At 38.8% G+C, this 13,945-nt stretch overlaps 1 pseudogene across 1 annotated transcript in view; it reads left to right on the top strand.

Moving 5' to 3' along the window:
* Positions 1-13,945, top strand: part of LOC309629083 (centromere protein U pseudogene) — a 385,624-nt pseudogene that overhangs the window by 27,345 nt on the left and 344,334 nt on the right. The window lies entirely within an intron of this gene.

Genomic DNA, 13,945 nt, shown 5'->3' on the forward strand with positions numbered 1-13,945 from the left:
TGCATGCACGCCTGAGCAGAGAGCAGGCGTGTAAATAGTAAAAGAGTTATACCAACAGGGAGGGTGAATGGTGGAGAGCTAGTACACATAAAGCAAAGGCACAGAATTGCCAGAAAGCTTAACGCTTTGTCACTCCAAGTGTGACCTCTAACCAGCAACACTTTATCACGTGGAAACATTAGAAATGCAGAGTATCAGGCCCAACCCCAACTTACTGAATAAGAATGTGCATTTTAACAAGCTCTATAGGTGATTTATATGCACTTTAAAATTTAAAAGGCACCAGCTTAATGACTATCAAATACAGATTGTCTGTTCATCCTCTGTCCTCCCCAAACCCCACCTCTCCCCAGCAAAATTCTTTCACCTATAAAGCTCAGTAATTCGGTTTTTCTTTTTCTTTTTATCTTTTTAAATTTGTTATACGATTTTTAAAGGTTACTTTTCATTTACAGTTATTATACATATTGGCTATTTCCCCCGTGTTGTACAATACATCCTTGAGCTTATCTTACACCCAACAGTTTGTACCCCAATTTTCAACCCCGATATTGCTCCTCCCTCTTCCCTCTCCCCATCGATAACCACTGGTTTGTTCTCTATATCTGTGAGTCTGCTTCTTTTTTGTTATATTCACTAGTTTGTTGTCTTTTTTAGATTCCACATATAAGTGACCTCATACAGTTCAATAATTCAGTTTTTCTGACAGACATCCTTTACTACAAAAGTCGATGAACTTACCAAGGATTCTAAGTGTGAAAATATTTCTAACAGAACAAATTACAGGCTGGATCTCTGGACAAAGACAACACTTTTAGTCTTAATTTAAATTCTGTACTAGTTAACTCTCCCTCAAACAACTTAGAAAGTTGGTATGGGGAGTTCTTTTGTTAAAAAATAATTGTTTATTGATCGTTTTGAAGTATTGATATATGTAAGCTTACTCCAGGAGAGAAAGAAGAAGGCTTTCCCTCTGCCCAGATGAAGGTGTGTTCACCTCTATCTACAGAGTGGAAAATCAGGCAAAGTAATTACAGGTGGAATAAGGGCTGTAAGTTCCAGATTACTCTCAGGAAACATTTCTGAGTCTAAATGTACTTTTTAATTATCTCTTCCAATAGCACCATGCTAATTGGCTAATTTGGAAATGATATGAGACCCCGTGTGCTTTAAAGAAAATCTGTTTGTTTATATATTTATTTGCACCTGAGACTGTCTTATTGCTGGCAGGACAGATATTATTAAAACAGAATCACCTGCTTATTTTAACCAGATTTTTTTTTTAACGAACATACATGAATTGGATTATCCCTAGGGTTTCAGGAGGAAGTATTGGCATTTTGAGTGATGGGAAATTGCCACTTAGCCAGGAAATAAATGAGCTTTAAAAAGATCCCATTATTTTTTACAAGGTTATTATTGTAAATGTTTCATAATAGAAGAAATGCCCTTCAAGTTTACCCTCATTGTTGGTTAATGATTGGGGTGTTAACCTCTAAGGAGTCCAGCTCTTCACATCAAGCCACAGTGAGTTTTCATAAGTGGTTATTACATAAAATAAAATTACCTTTTATTGGTCCCCATAATATTTCCAACAAGTTCCTCCATTTGTTAGCTATGTTGTGAGGAAAATTTATTGAGTTTATTTGTCTGGGCTAGGAAACAGTGGCTTTTTAAAGTTTTTATGAGTTGAACATATTTTACTATTAACAAGACCATCCTGAACTCTGTAGAAACATGATTTAGGTGAAAACGTGGTGATATATTTGGATATTTATTTATATTTCACATGAATATTTCACATTGCTGTACCTGTTTCACTAAGAGATGGAACTTCATGATCCAAACAGACTTCCCCTTTAGCTTACTATTGAAAATGTTCCTTTCCAGTCTAATTACTGCCACTAAATAATAAAAGAGGAAACTGCTAGGATCACCCTGGATTTCGGAAAGTGCAGTGGTAGACAGTCTCCTCCCTCCAGCTTGACATTCTCCTTTTTTCTGAAAGTATTATTGAACGGGCTGCTGCTCTTCTGCACTGTGAGCTGGACCTCATCGCGAAGTTTAGAAATGTTAGGGTGCCCCCTACCGTTGCAAATGGGGAAGCACGGTTCTTCGCTGTTGCATTCGGGGAACAGGATTCTTCCAAAAGGAGTTCTTAACCAAAATTCACATAAGTGATGGTTAGTCACATGGAAGGAAGGTAAAGAGGGAGGAAGGGAGGAAGGGAAAGGGGAAGGAAGGAAGGAAGGAAGGAAGGAAGGAAGGAAGGGAAGAAGGGAGGGAGGGAGGGAGGGAGGGAGGGAGGGAGAAATAATAACCCTACCTAAGGATAAATTTAAAATTTTGGAGCAGAGCTACTTTAACTTTCAGCCTGGTCTAGAGATCCATCTAGAGATCCATCCATGAAGGGAGCAGGGGTTTGAATATTACACCACCAAAAATATATGTGTATGTGCACTTTTCTAAAATGATAGTGTGTAGCTTTCATCATATTTCAAAGGGATATGTAACCAGGGTCACTCTCTCTCTGCCACCTTCCCTGTCACCTTTTTTGGTAACGTCAACATCCCTGGAGGTGGTCCTCCTACTTAACACCAGACTTCCCATTTTTTGAACTCCTCTCCTTCAGTGATCTTGTTCTCCAACCGACTTCAGTCATTCACGCTCATTGTCACACCCCAAACATTATTACCAACAACCCTACCATCTCCAGGATCTCACGTGCAAGCGTTCCACTCTCTGATCACCATCTCCTATTTTTCTAGCTTCTTTTTTGTGATACTTCTCCACAATTCTTGACCCGCTGGAATGGTCCAATCCATTGACCCTGCCATTTTTCACTACCGTTTCACTTCTGAACTTCCTCTTTACCCATCTTAGTTTCCATGGTAATCACTAGAATCGTTTCCTAGCATGCACTCAGCTTCTATATCCCCCCACCATCTTATTCACCAGGAGAAATTCCTACCCTTGCTAAATCCAGAGCTCCACTTACTCCACGTCTGAAGTTCAGTGGTTGCATATGAAAGAACTAACTGAAGATAAACACAAAACCGAGTAATCAGTCTCACCTTGGATTTGTAATCTCCAAATTCAAGAAGGCTGGCAATTTCGGTATATTATTGATAAACTGAACTTTATCACAGTTTGAAACTTCTGTTCTTTTTTAAATTTAAAAATATCTTCAAAGCACAAAGCTGAGGGACTTCCCTGGTGGTCCAGTGGTTAAGAATCCACCTTCCAATGCAGGGGACGTGGGTTCGATCCCTGGTCAGGGAACTAAGATCCCACATGCTGTGGGGCAACTAAGCCCACACACCACAACTACTGAGCCCACGTGCCCCAATGAAGGGCCCACGCACTGCAAAGAAAGATCCCGCCTGCTACAACTAAGACCCGATGTAGCCAAAAATAAATAAATAAATATATTTTTTAAAAAAAAACACAAAGCTGATAAGAGAATTGCACCTGGAATACATGAAGAACTCTCAAAACTTAATAATAACAAGTCAATTCAAAAAAAGGCAACATATTGGAACAGACACTTTACCAAAGAAGTTACTGGCATGGCCAATGAGCCCTTGAAGGATGCTCAATATCATTAGTTATCACAGAAATGCAAATTAAAACCACAGTGTGCTATTACTGTGCACCTGTTAGGATGACTAAAATTTAAAAAGAAAAAACTGACAATACCAGGATGCACTAAAACCATCATAAATTACTGGTGATAACACAAAATGATACAGCCATTTTGGAAAACAGATTTTCAGTTTCTCATAAAGTTAAACATATACTTACCATATAGCCCAGCAATCTTACCCATAAGTATTTCCCCAAGGGAAATGAAAACTTATCTTTACACAAAACCTATACATGAGTATCCATAGCAGCTTTATTCAGAATTGTCACAAACTGGAAACAACTCAAATGTCTTTAATTGGTAAATGGATAAATTGTAGTCTATCCATACAGTGGAAAACCACTCAGCAATAAAAGGAATGTAGTACTGATTCACACAGTGATATGGATGGATCTTGAAAGCATTGGACTAAGTAAAAGAAGCCAGTCTCAAAAGGTGAGTTACATACTCCACAATTCCATTTATATGACAATTTGAAAAAGGCGAAACGATAGGGACAGAAAACAGATCAGTTGTTGTAGGGACTGGAGTGGGGAGTGGAAGATGTTCCCTACAAAGGGAAATGAGAGAATTCTGGCAAGTGGTAGAACAGTTCTCTATTTTGTTTGTGATGGTGGTTACACAACCTCCATGCATCTGTCAACACTCATAGACTTACACCCTTAAAAAGAGTGGATTTTAATGTATGTAAATGATATTTCAAGAAACCTATTTAAAAATTGATGTAATTTATCACAACATCAAAAACAATATATAGAAATAAATCTGACAGAAGATGTACAATATCTTAACGTGGAAAACTAAAGAGCGTTTACTGAGATAAAGAAAAGCTAAGTAAATGCATGGATGTACCGTATTTATTGTTTGGAAGTCAAAACATTATCAAAATGTCAGTTCCCCCAATTGATCTTTAGAGTCAATACAATCACAATAAAAATTCTAGCAGACTGTGTGTGTGTGTGTGTGTGTGTGTGTGTGTGTGTGTGTGTGTGCACATTTTTTAAAAAAATAGAATGAGGAGGTCTGCTCAAAGCATAGAAAAGTGAGAGACAGACAATGAGAGGTATTAGGAGGAATTGTCATATCTGCCAAAATCAACAATAGACACCTAATTAAGAAAAATAAGAATCACGGGGATGAGGGCAAAGCCAAGAGGTCAACATAAAGATTATATGAATAGGTGGAGAACAAAGGGGTACTTACAAGTGGATGAGATGAGCTATGACCTAAACTAGGCCTTTTGATAATATTTCCTGAGCTAAAACAGTACAAGATACTCCCCTGCCTAATATCTCCATAACCATCAAAACCAGCTTACAAGCTGATAAGGAAGCCCTTGTTATTTCCATTTTGTAAGTAAGAACACCACAGCTTTGTAAGGTTAGGGGTCTTTCCCAAAGTCACAGATGCAGTGAATGACAGATTTATTATTCATATCTAATGCTCCCAATTTTCTCCTCAGAAGGGGTCTGATTGATGAACTGCTAAGCTTTATAATATTGTGCAGTCAGACTTAGTGAAGCATGAGGGCCTGAAGACTGTGTCATACTGGGGACCATGATTCCTGCAAATGGGAATCAAGAAACCAGCACTCCGTATCTGATGAAATACAATTTAGGAAAAGAGACTCGTTGTAGCAAAAGGCAGAAAAAAACCTAATGATGAATTAGAAATCATGGAGGCATGAAACTTGATTGAGATTCTGGTTCTTCATACTTTATTATTAGAGCCAAAGGTAAGAAATTTAAATCACAAAATGCTCATATTCTGCATGTAAACCAAATTTCTAGCATCATGTACCTTACAGCTTCCCGAGCACCCTGAACAGCCCTACAACTCTTTGATTCCAGGAGTCTGTGTGGGGCAACACAGCTGATTTCACAGTTGGGTTGCCTGCTTTCTACTGAGCCCTGATCAGAGAGGACTGCAGCTTGTGGCAGCTCTGTCCATAGGTTAAAGGCTGCTTCTTCAGTGACAGCACGACATATGCAAATAACATCAAGCAAACAGCAGAGATTCTGGCCTCAACTACAGGTAACCTAGAAAGTTTCCAATTGCTCACATGTTAGAAAAGAACAACGTTTTTAAAGCCACAAGGGGGCGTTGGTGACACCACAAGCCATGGAGGTGTCCTCAGCTAGGCTTCTAGCAAGCCCACAGCAGCCAGCAGGCCTGTAACAGGCAGAGGTGGCCTCAGGGTGCAGCGTGATTCAACTTGACTGTGCATTTCAGTTACAACACAAGGTGTGCTTGTGAGTGGCAGTGACCTCAGCTGATAGCAGATTGCCAAGCCCCAGTAAGAAGGAGCTAAGGCAAGGAGATTCAATTCTAGAAAAGTGTTTTCCATGTACGTAAACCTTTTAGACATTAGGAGATAAAACTTTTAAATGGTAAGTTAATTCAGATGCCTTTTTGCTACAGAGCTTGATAGTAGCTTTTAAACAGGGCTTACCCAGATAGGCATCACTAGGTCCATGGGCCCAAAGACACCTGCATCAGGGCAGGGAGCAAACCATCAGTCAGCTTCACTTGGATTCATGTGGCTTAAGGATCACCCCCCTACACATATCCTATGACTCTAGATGTTCTAATTCATTGGAGGAAAAAACTTTCACAGGAGGTAGTTTCTGACTTGTAAGCAATTCCAAAGCAAGAAGCCATGGAACAGCTCCTGGGTGTAGGATTGAAGGAGCCCACTCACAAAGAAATATTTATAATAGGCTGTGATGTAACACCTACACTCAACTCAGTTCCTAGAGGCTTGAAGTTTAAAGATACAAAAAAATGTTTCAAGTTAATGCAAACTAAAGAGACATGACAATTAAATGCAGCATGTGTTTGTAGACTGGATCCAACCTAGATCAAGAAAAATTTTTTTCAGTATAAAAGATTATTGGAGAAATTTGAATACAGTCTGTGAATTAGATAATAATGCCCTGGTAATGACAATTTCCTGATTTTGAAATTTTCACTATGGTTGGGTAATAGCATGTCCTCATTTTCAGGAAACACATACCAAAGTATATAGAAGTAACATGTCCATGTGCGCATGTATGGATGGGTGGGTAGGTGGATGGAAAGATGAAGGAAAGGATAGATGTGTCAACCTTTAAAACAAAAAGGTAAGTGATTTATCCAGCAAAATCGTGTTTAGCTGAGAAAAGCAGAGGAATTGCAATTCTGGTCATGCAAACTATGGTGAACCATAGGCAAGTCTGGAGAACAAAAGAGAAGAGCATTTGTCTATAGAGGAAAGGAGAAAGTTGAAAGGGGCCGTTTTGAACAAAAGCTCATTGGAGGAGATTGAGAGTTAGGCACCATGGCAACTTCTCATTGAGTTGCAGTGGTTCCTCATTGGCGGGGCTGTTGCTGGGAAAGGGGAAAAATCTTCCTTCTTCCTGCTGGGGTATGTGAAGCAAGCTTTTTCCTGCAGGGGTATGTGAAGTTAGCTGCAAAGAGTAGGATGTGCATGAGAGCTTCCCCTTCAGAGCTTCCTGACTCCTTTTGAATGAGGTTTTCCTGTATTCATTTTTACAGATGGGTGGATGGATGGAATTAAAGAAGACAGAGCTGGAAATTAGTTAAAGCAGCAAAAGACAGATTTTATCCAGGAACTATTGCAATAGGGGGAAAGGGACCTCAGTATAAAACTGGGCTCAGTTTTGAATAAAACAAGGAAAAGAAGAGATTTATAACCAAGGGAGGTCAGTGGACAGAAAGTTATTAAGAGGAGACATCAGGGTAGGGGGAATTCTTGCTAAGCTGACTTAACAGGAGTTTTTGCCAAAAGCAGGCCAAGGAGTAGAAGGACGTGTTCTCACTCCCTCTTGTGAGAACACCAGAATCACAACTAGCTGCTGGATAATCATCAACAGGAAGACACTGGAACTCACCAAAAAAGATACCCCACATTCCAAAGACAAAGGAGAAGCCACAATGAGATGGTAGGAGGGGCACAATCAGTGTAAAATCAAATCCCATAACTGCTAGGTGGGTGACTCACAGACTGGAGAACACTTATACCACAGAAGTCAACCCACTGGAGTGAAGGTTCTGAGCCCCATGTCAGGCTTCCCAACCTGGGGGTCCGGCAAAAGGAGGAGGACTTCCTAGAGAATCTGACTTTGAAGGCTAGTGGGATTGGATTGCAGGACTTCGACAGGACTGGGGGAAACAGAGACTCCACTCGTGGAGGGCACACAAAAAGCAGTGTGCACATCAAGACCCAGGGAGAGGAGCAGTGACCCCAGGGGAGACTGAACCAGACCTACCTGCTAGTGTTGAAGGGTCTTCTGCAGAGGTGAGGGTGGCTATGGCTCACCATGAGGAAAAGGACACTGGAGGCAGAAGTTCTGGGAAGTACTTCTTGGCGTGAGCCCTCCCAGAGTCTGTCATTAGCCCCACAAAAGACCCCAGGTAGTCTCCAGTGTTGGGTTGCCTCAGGTCAAACAACTAACAGGGAGGGAACCCAGCCCCACCCATCAACAGTCAAGTGGATTAAAGTTTTACTAAGCTCTGCCCACCAGAGCAACAGTCAGCTCTACCCACCACCAGTCCCTCCCATCAGGAAACTTCCACAAGCCTCTTAGATAGCCTCATCCACCAGAGGGTAGTGAGCAGAAGCAAGAAGAACTACAATCCTGCAGCCTGTGGACCAAAAACCACATTCACAGAAAGATAGACAAGATGAAAAAGCAGAGGGCTATGTACCAGACGAAGGAACAAGATAAAACCCCAGAAAAACAACTAAATGAAGTGGAGATAGGCAACCTGCCAGAAAAAGAATTCAGAATAATGATAGTGAAGATGATCCAGGACCTCGGAAAAACAATGGAGGCAAAGATCAAGAAGATGCAAGAAATGTTTAACAAAGAAAGACCTAGAAGAATTAAAGAACAAACAAACAGAGATGAACAATACAATAACTGAAATGAAAACTACACTAGAAGGAATCAATAGCAGAATAACTGAGACAGAAGAATGGAAAAGTGACCTGGAAGACAGAATGATGGAATTCACGGCTGCGGAACAGAATAAAGAAAAAAGAATGAAAAGAAATGAAGAGAGCCTAAGAAACCTCTAGAACAACATTAAATGCAACAACATTTGCATTATACGGGTCCCAGAAGGAGAAGAGAGAGAAAGGACCAGAGAAAATATTTGAAGAGATTATAGTCAAAAACTTCCCTAACATAGGAAAGGAAATAGCCACCCAAGACGAGGAAGCACAGCGAGTCCCATACAGGATAAACCCACGGAGAAACACGCCGAGATGCATAGTAATCAAACTGGCAAAAATTAAAGACAAAGAAAAATTACTGAAAGGAGCAAGGGAAAAATGACAAATAACATACAAGGGAACTCCCATAAGGTTAACAGCTGATTTCTCAGCAGAAACTCTACAAGCCAGAAGAGAGTGCCATGATATACTTAAAGTGGTGAAAGGGAAGAACCTACAGCTGAGATTACTCTACCCAGCAAGTATCTCATTGAGATTCAATGGAGAAATCAAAAGCTTTACAGACAAGCAAAAGCTAAGAGAATTCAGCACCACCAAACCAGCTCTACAACAAATGCTAAAGGATCTCCTCTAAGTGGGAAACACAAGAGAAGAAGAGAAGCTATAAAAACAAATCCAAAACAATTAAGAAAATGGTCATAGGAACATACATAACGATAATTACCTTAAATGTGAATGGATTAAATTCTCCAACCAAAAGACACGGGCTTGCTAAATGGATACAAAAACAAGACCCATATATATGCTGTCTACAAGAGACCCACTTCAGAACTAGGGACACATACAGACTGAAAGTGAGGGGATGGAAAAAGATATTCCATGCAAATGGAAATCAAAAGAAAGCTGGAGTAGCAATACTCATATCAGATAAAATAGACTTTAAAATAAAGAACGTTACAAGAGACAAGGAAGGACACTACATAATGATCAAGGGATCAATCCAAGAAGAAGATATAACAATTATAAATATATATATGCACCCAACATAGGAGCACCTCAATACATAAGGCAACTGCTAACAGCTAAAAAAGAGGAAATCAACAGTAACACAGTAATAGTGTTACTTTAACACTATTTTACAGTAAAGGGGACTTTAACACCTCACTTACACCAATGCACAGATCATCCAAAATGAAAATAAATAAGGAAACAGAAGCTTTAAATGACACAATAGATCAGATAGATTTAATTGATATTTAAAGGACATTCCATCCAAAAACAGCAGATTACACTTTCTTCTCAAGTGCACACGGAACATTCTCCAGGATAGATCACATCTTGGGTCACAAATCAAGCCTCAGTAAATTTAAGAAAATTGAAATCATATCAGGCATCTTTTCTGACCACAACGCTATGAGATTAGAAATGAAGTACAGGGGAAAAAACGTAAAAAACACAAACACATGGAGGCTAAACAATACGTTACTAAATAACCGAGAGATCACTGAAGAAATCAGAGAGGAAATCAAAAAATACCTAGAGACAAATGACAAAGAAAACACGACAATCCAAAACCTATGGGATGCAGCAAAAGCAGTTCTAAGAGGAAAGTTTATAGGTATACAAGCCTACCTCAAGAAACAAGAAAAATCTCAAATAAACAATCTAACCTTACACCTAAAGGAACTAGATAAAGAGGAACAAACAAAACCCAAGTTAGCAGAAGGAAAGAAATCATAAAGATCAGAGCAGAAATAAATGAAATAGAAAGAAAGAAAACAATAGCAAATATCAATAAAACTAAAAGCTGGTTCTTTGAGAAGATAAACAAAATTGATAAACCATTAGCCAGATTCACCAAGAAAAAGAGGGAGAGGACTCAAATCAATACAATTAGAAATGAAAAAGGAGAAGTTACAACAGACACCACAGAAATACAAAACATCCTAAGAGACTACTACAAGCAACTCTATGACAACAAAATGGACAACCTGGAAGAAATGGACAAATTCTTAGAAGAGTATAACATTCCAAGACTGAACCAGGAAGAAATAGAAAATATGAACACACCAATCCCAAGTAATGAAATTGAAACTGTGATTAAAAATCTTCCAACAAACAAAAGTCCAGGACCAGATGGCTTCACAGGTGAATTCTATCAAACATTTAGACAAGAGCTAACACCCTTCCTTCTCAAAATCTTCCAAAAAATTGCCGAGGAAGGAACACTCCCAAACTCATTCTATGAGGCCAACATCACCCTGATACCAAAACCAGACAAAGATACTACAAAAAAAGAAAATTACAAACCAATATCACTGATGAATATAGATGCAAAAATCCTCAACAAAACATTAAAAAACAGTATCCAACAACACATTAAAAGGATCATACACCATGATCAAGTGGGATTTATCCCAGGGATGCAAGGATTCTTCAATATATGCAAATCAATCAGTGTGATACACCATATTAACAAATTGAAGTATAAAAACCATATGATCATCTCAATAGATGCAGAAAAAGCTTTTGACAAATTTCAACACCCATTTATGATGAAAACTCTCCAGAAAGTGGGCATAGAGGGAACCTACCTCAGCATAATAAAGGCCATATATGACAAACCCACAGCAAACATCATTCTCAATGGTGAAAAACTGAAAGCATTTCCTCTAAGATCAGGAACAACACAAGGATATCCACTCTCACCATTATAATTCAACATAGTTTTGGAAGTCCTAGCCACGGCAATCAGAGAAGAAAAAGAAATAAAAGGAATACAAATTGGAAAAGAAGAAGTAAATCTGTCACTGTTTGCAGATGACATGATACTATACATAGAGAATCCTAAAAATGCCACCAGAAAACTACTAGAGCTAATCAATGAATTTGGTAAAGTTGCATGATACAAAATTAATGCACAGAAATCTCTTGCATTCCTATACACTAATGATGAAAAATCTGAAATGGAAATTAAGGAAACACTCCCATTTACCATTGCAACAAAAGAATAAAATACCTAGGAATAAACCTACCTAGGGAGGCAAAAGACCTGTAGGCAGAAAACTATAAGACACTGATGAAAGAAATTAAAGATGATACCAACAGATGGAGAGATATACCATGTTCTTGGATTGGAAGAATCAATATTGTGAAAATGACTATACTACCCAAAGCAATCTACAGATTCAATGCAATCCCTATCAAATTAACAATGGCATTTTTTACGGGACTAGAACAAAAAATCTTGAAATCTGTATGGAGACACAAAAGACCCCAAATAGCCAAAGCAGTCTTGAGGGAAAAAAACGGAGCTGGAGGAATCAGACTCCCTGACTTCAGACTATACTACAAAGCCACAGTAATCAAGACAATATGGTAGTGGCACAAAAACAGAAACATAAATCAATAGAACAAGATAGAAAGCCCAGAGATAAACCCAGGCACCTATGGTCAACTAATCTATGACAAAGGAGGCAAGGATATACAATGGTGAAAAGACAGTCTCTTCAGTAAGTGGTGCTGGGAAAACTAGGCAGCTACATGTAAAAGGATGAAATTAGAATACTCCCTAACACCATACACAAAAATAAACTCAAAATGGATTCGAGACCTAACTGTAATACCGGACACTATAAAACTATTAGAGGAAAACATAGGAAGAACACTCTTTGACATAAATCACACCAAGATCTTTTCTGATCCACCTCCTAGAGTAATGGAAATAAAAACAAAAATAAACAAATGGGACCTAATGAAACTTAAAAGCTTTTGCACAGCAGAGGAAACCATAAACAAGATGAAAAGACAACCCTCAGAATGGGAGAAATATTTGCAAACAAATCAACGGACAAAGGATTAATCTCCAATATATATGAACAACTCATGGAGGTCAATATTAAAGAAACAAACAACCCAATCCAAAAATGGGCAGAAGACCTAAATAGACATGTCTCCAAAGAAGACATACAGATGGCCAAGAAGCAAGTGAAAAGCTGCTCAACATCACTAATTTTTAGAGAAATGCAAATCCAAACTACAATGAAGTATTACCTCACACCAGTTAGAATGGGCATCATCAGAAAATCTACAAACACCAAATGCTGGAGAGGAGGTGGAGGAAAGGGAACCCTCTTGCACTGTTGGTGGGAATGTAAATTGATACAGCCACTATGGAGAACAGTATGGAACTTCCTTAAGAAACTAAAAATAGAATTAACCATGTGACCCAGCAATCCCACTACTAGGCATATACCCAGAGAAAACCATAATTCAAAAAGACATATGCACCCCAATGTTCATTGCAGCACTATTTACAATAGCTAGGTCATGGAAGCAACCTAAATGCCGATCGACAAATGGATAAAGAAGATGTGATACATATATACAATGGAATATTACTCAGCCATAAAAAGGAACGAAATTGAGTCATTTGTTGAGACGTGGATGGATCTAGAGACTGTCATACAGAGTGAAGTGAGTCAGAAAGAGAAAAATGAATATCGAATATTAACGCATGTATGTGGAACCTAGAAAAATGGTACAGATGAACTGGTTTGCAGGGCAGAAGTTGAGACACAGATGTAGAGAACAAATGTATGGACACCAAGGGGGGAAAGCCACGGGGGGGTGGGGATGGTGGTGTGCTGAATTGGGCGATTGGGATTGACATGTATACACTGATGTATATAAAATTGATGCCTAATAAGAACCTGCTGTATAAAAAAATAAAATAAAATTCAAAAGAAAAAATTCAGGAAGTAAATACAAATCAATAATAAACATTTTATAATAGCTATCCAAAAAAAAAAAAAAAGCAGGCCAACGTTAATACATCATAGTTGGGGGATGCAGAATTTCATCAGATATGGAGGGTAATCAGATATTGACGATGGGAGGATTCTCTGTAAACTGACTTAGCAAGATTCTTGCTAAAACTGTGCAATGCAGGCCCAGGAAGGACAGACACAGAAGCCCAAGGTCAAAACCTAATTGAGAAAAGGGTTCAAAGGAGCCTGACTAAAGTTTGGTCAAGGAGCCTGCCTCTGTCAATAGATGGGTGAATAGACAGATGATAGATTAGATAGATAGATAGATAGATGATAGATAGATAGATAGATAGATAGATAGATAGATAGATAGATTGATAGAGACATAGATAGAGACATAGATAGAGACATAGGTAGGTAGATGGATGGATAGATAAATAGATACGAAGATAGATGGATAGATAGAGACATATATAGGTATGTAGGTAGGTGGATGGATGGATGGTTGGATAGATAGGAAGATAGATGATAGATCGGTAGGTAAATAGATAGATAGATAGATAGATGATA

This window comes from Balaenoptera borealis (genome assembly GCF_965194805.1).
Source record: "Balaenoptera borealis genome assembly, chromosome: 5".
NCBI classification, from domain to species: Eukaryota; Metazoa; Chordata; class Mammalia; order Artiodactyla; family Balaenopteridae; genus Balaenoptera; species Balaenoptera borealis.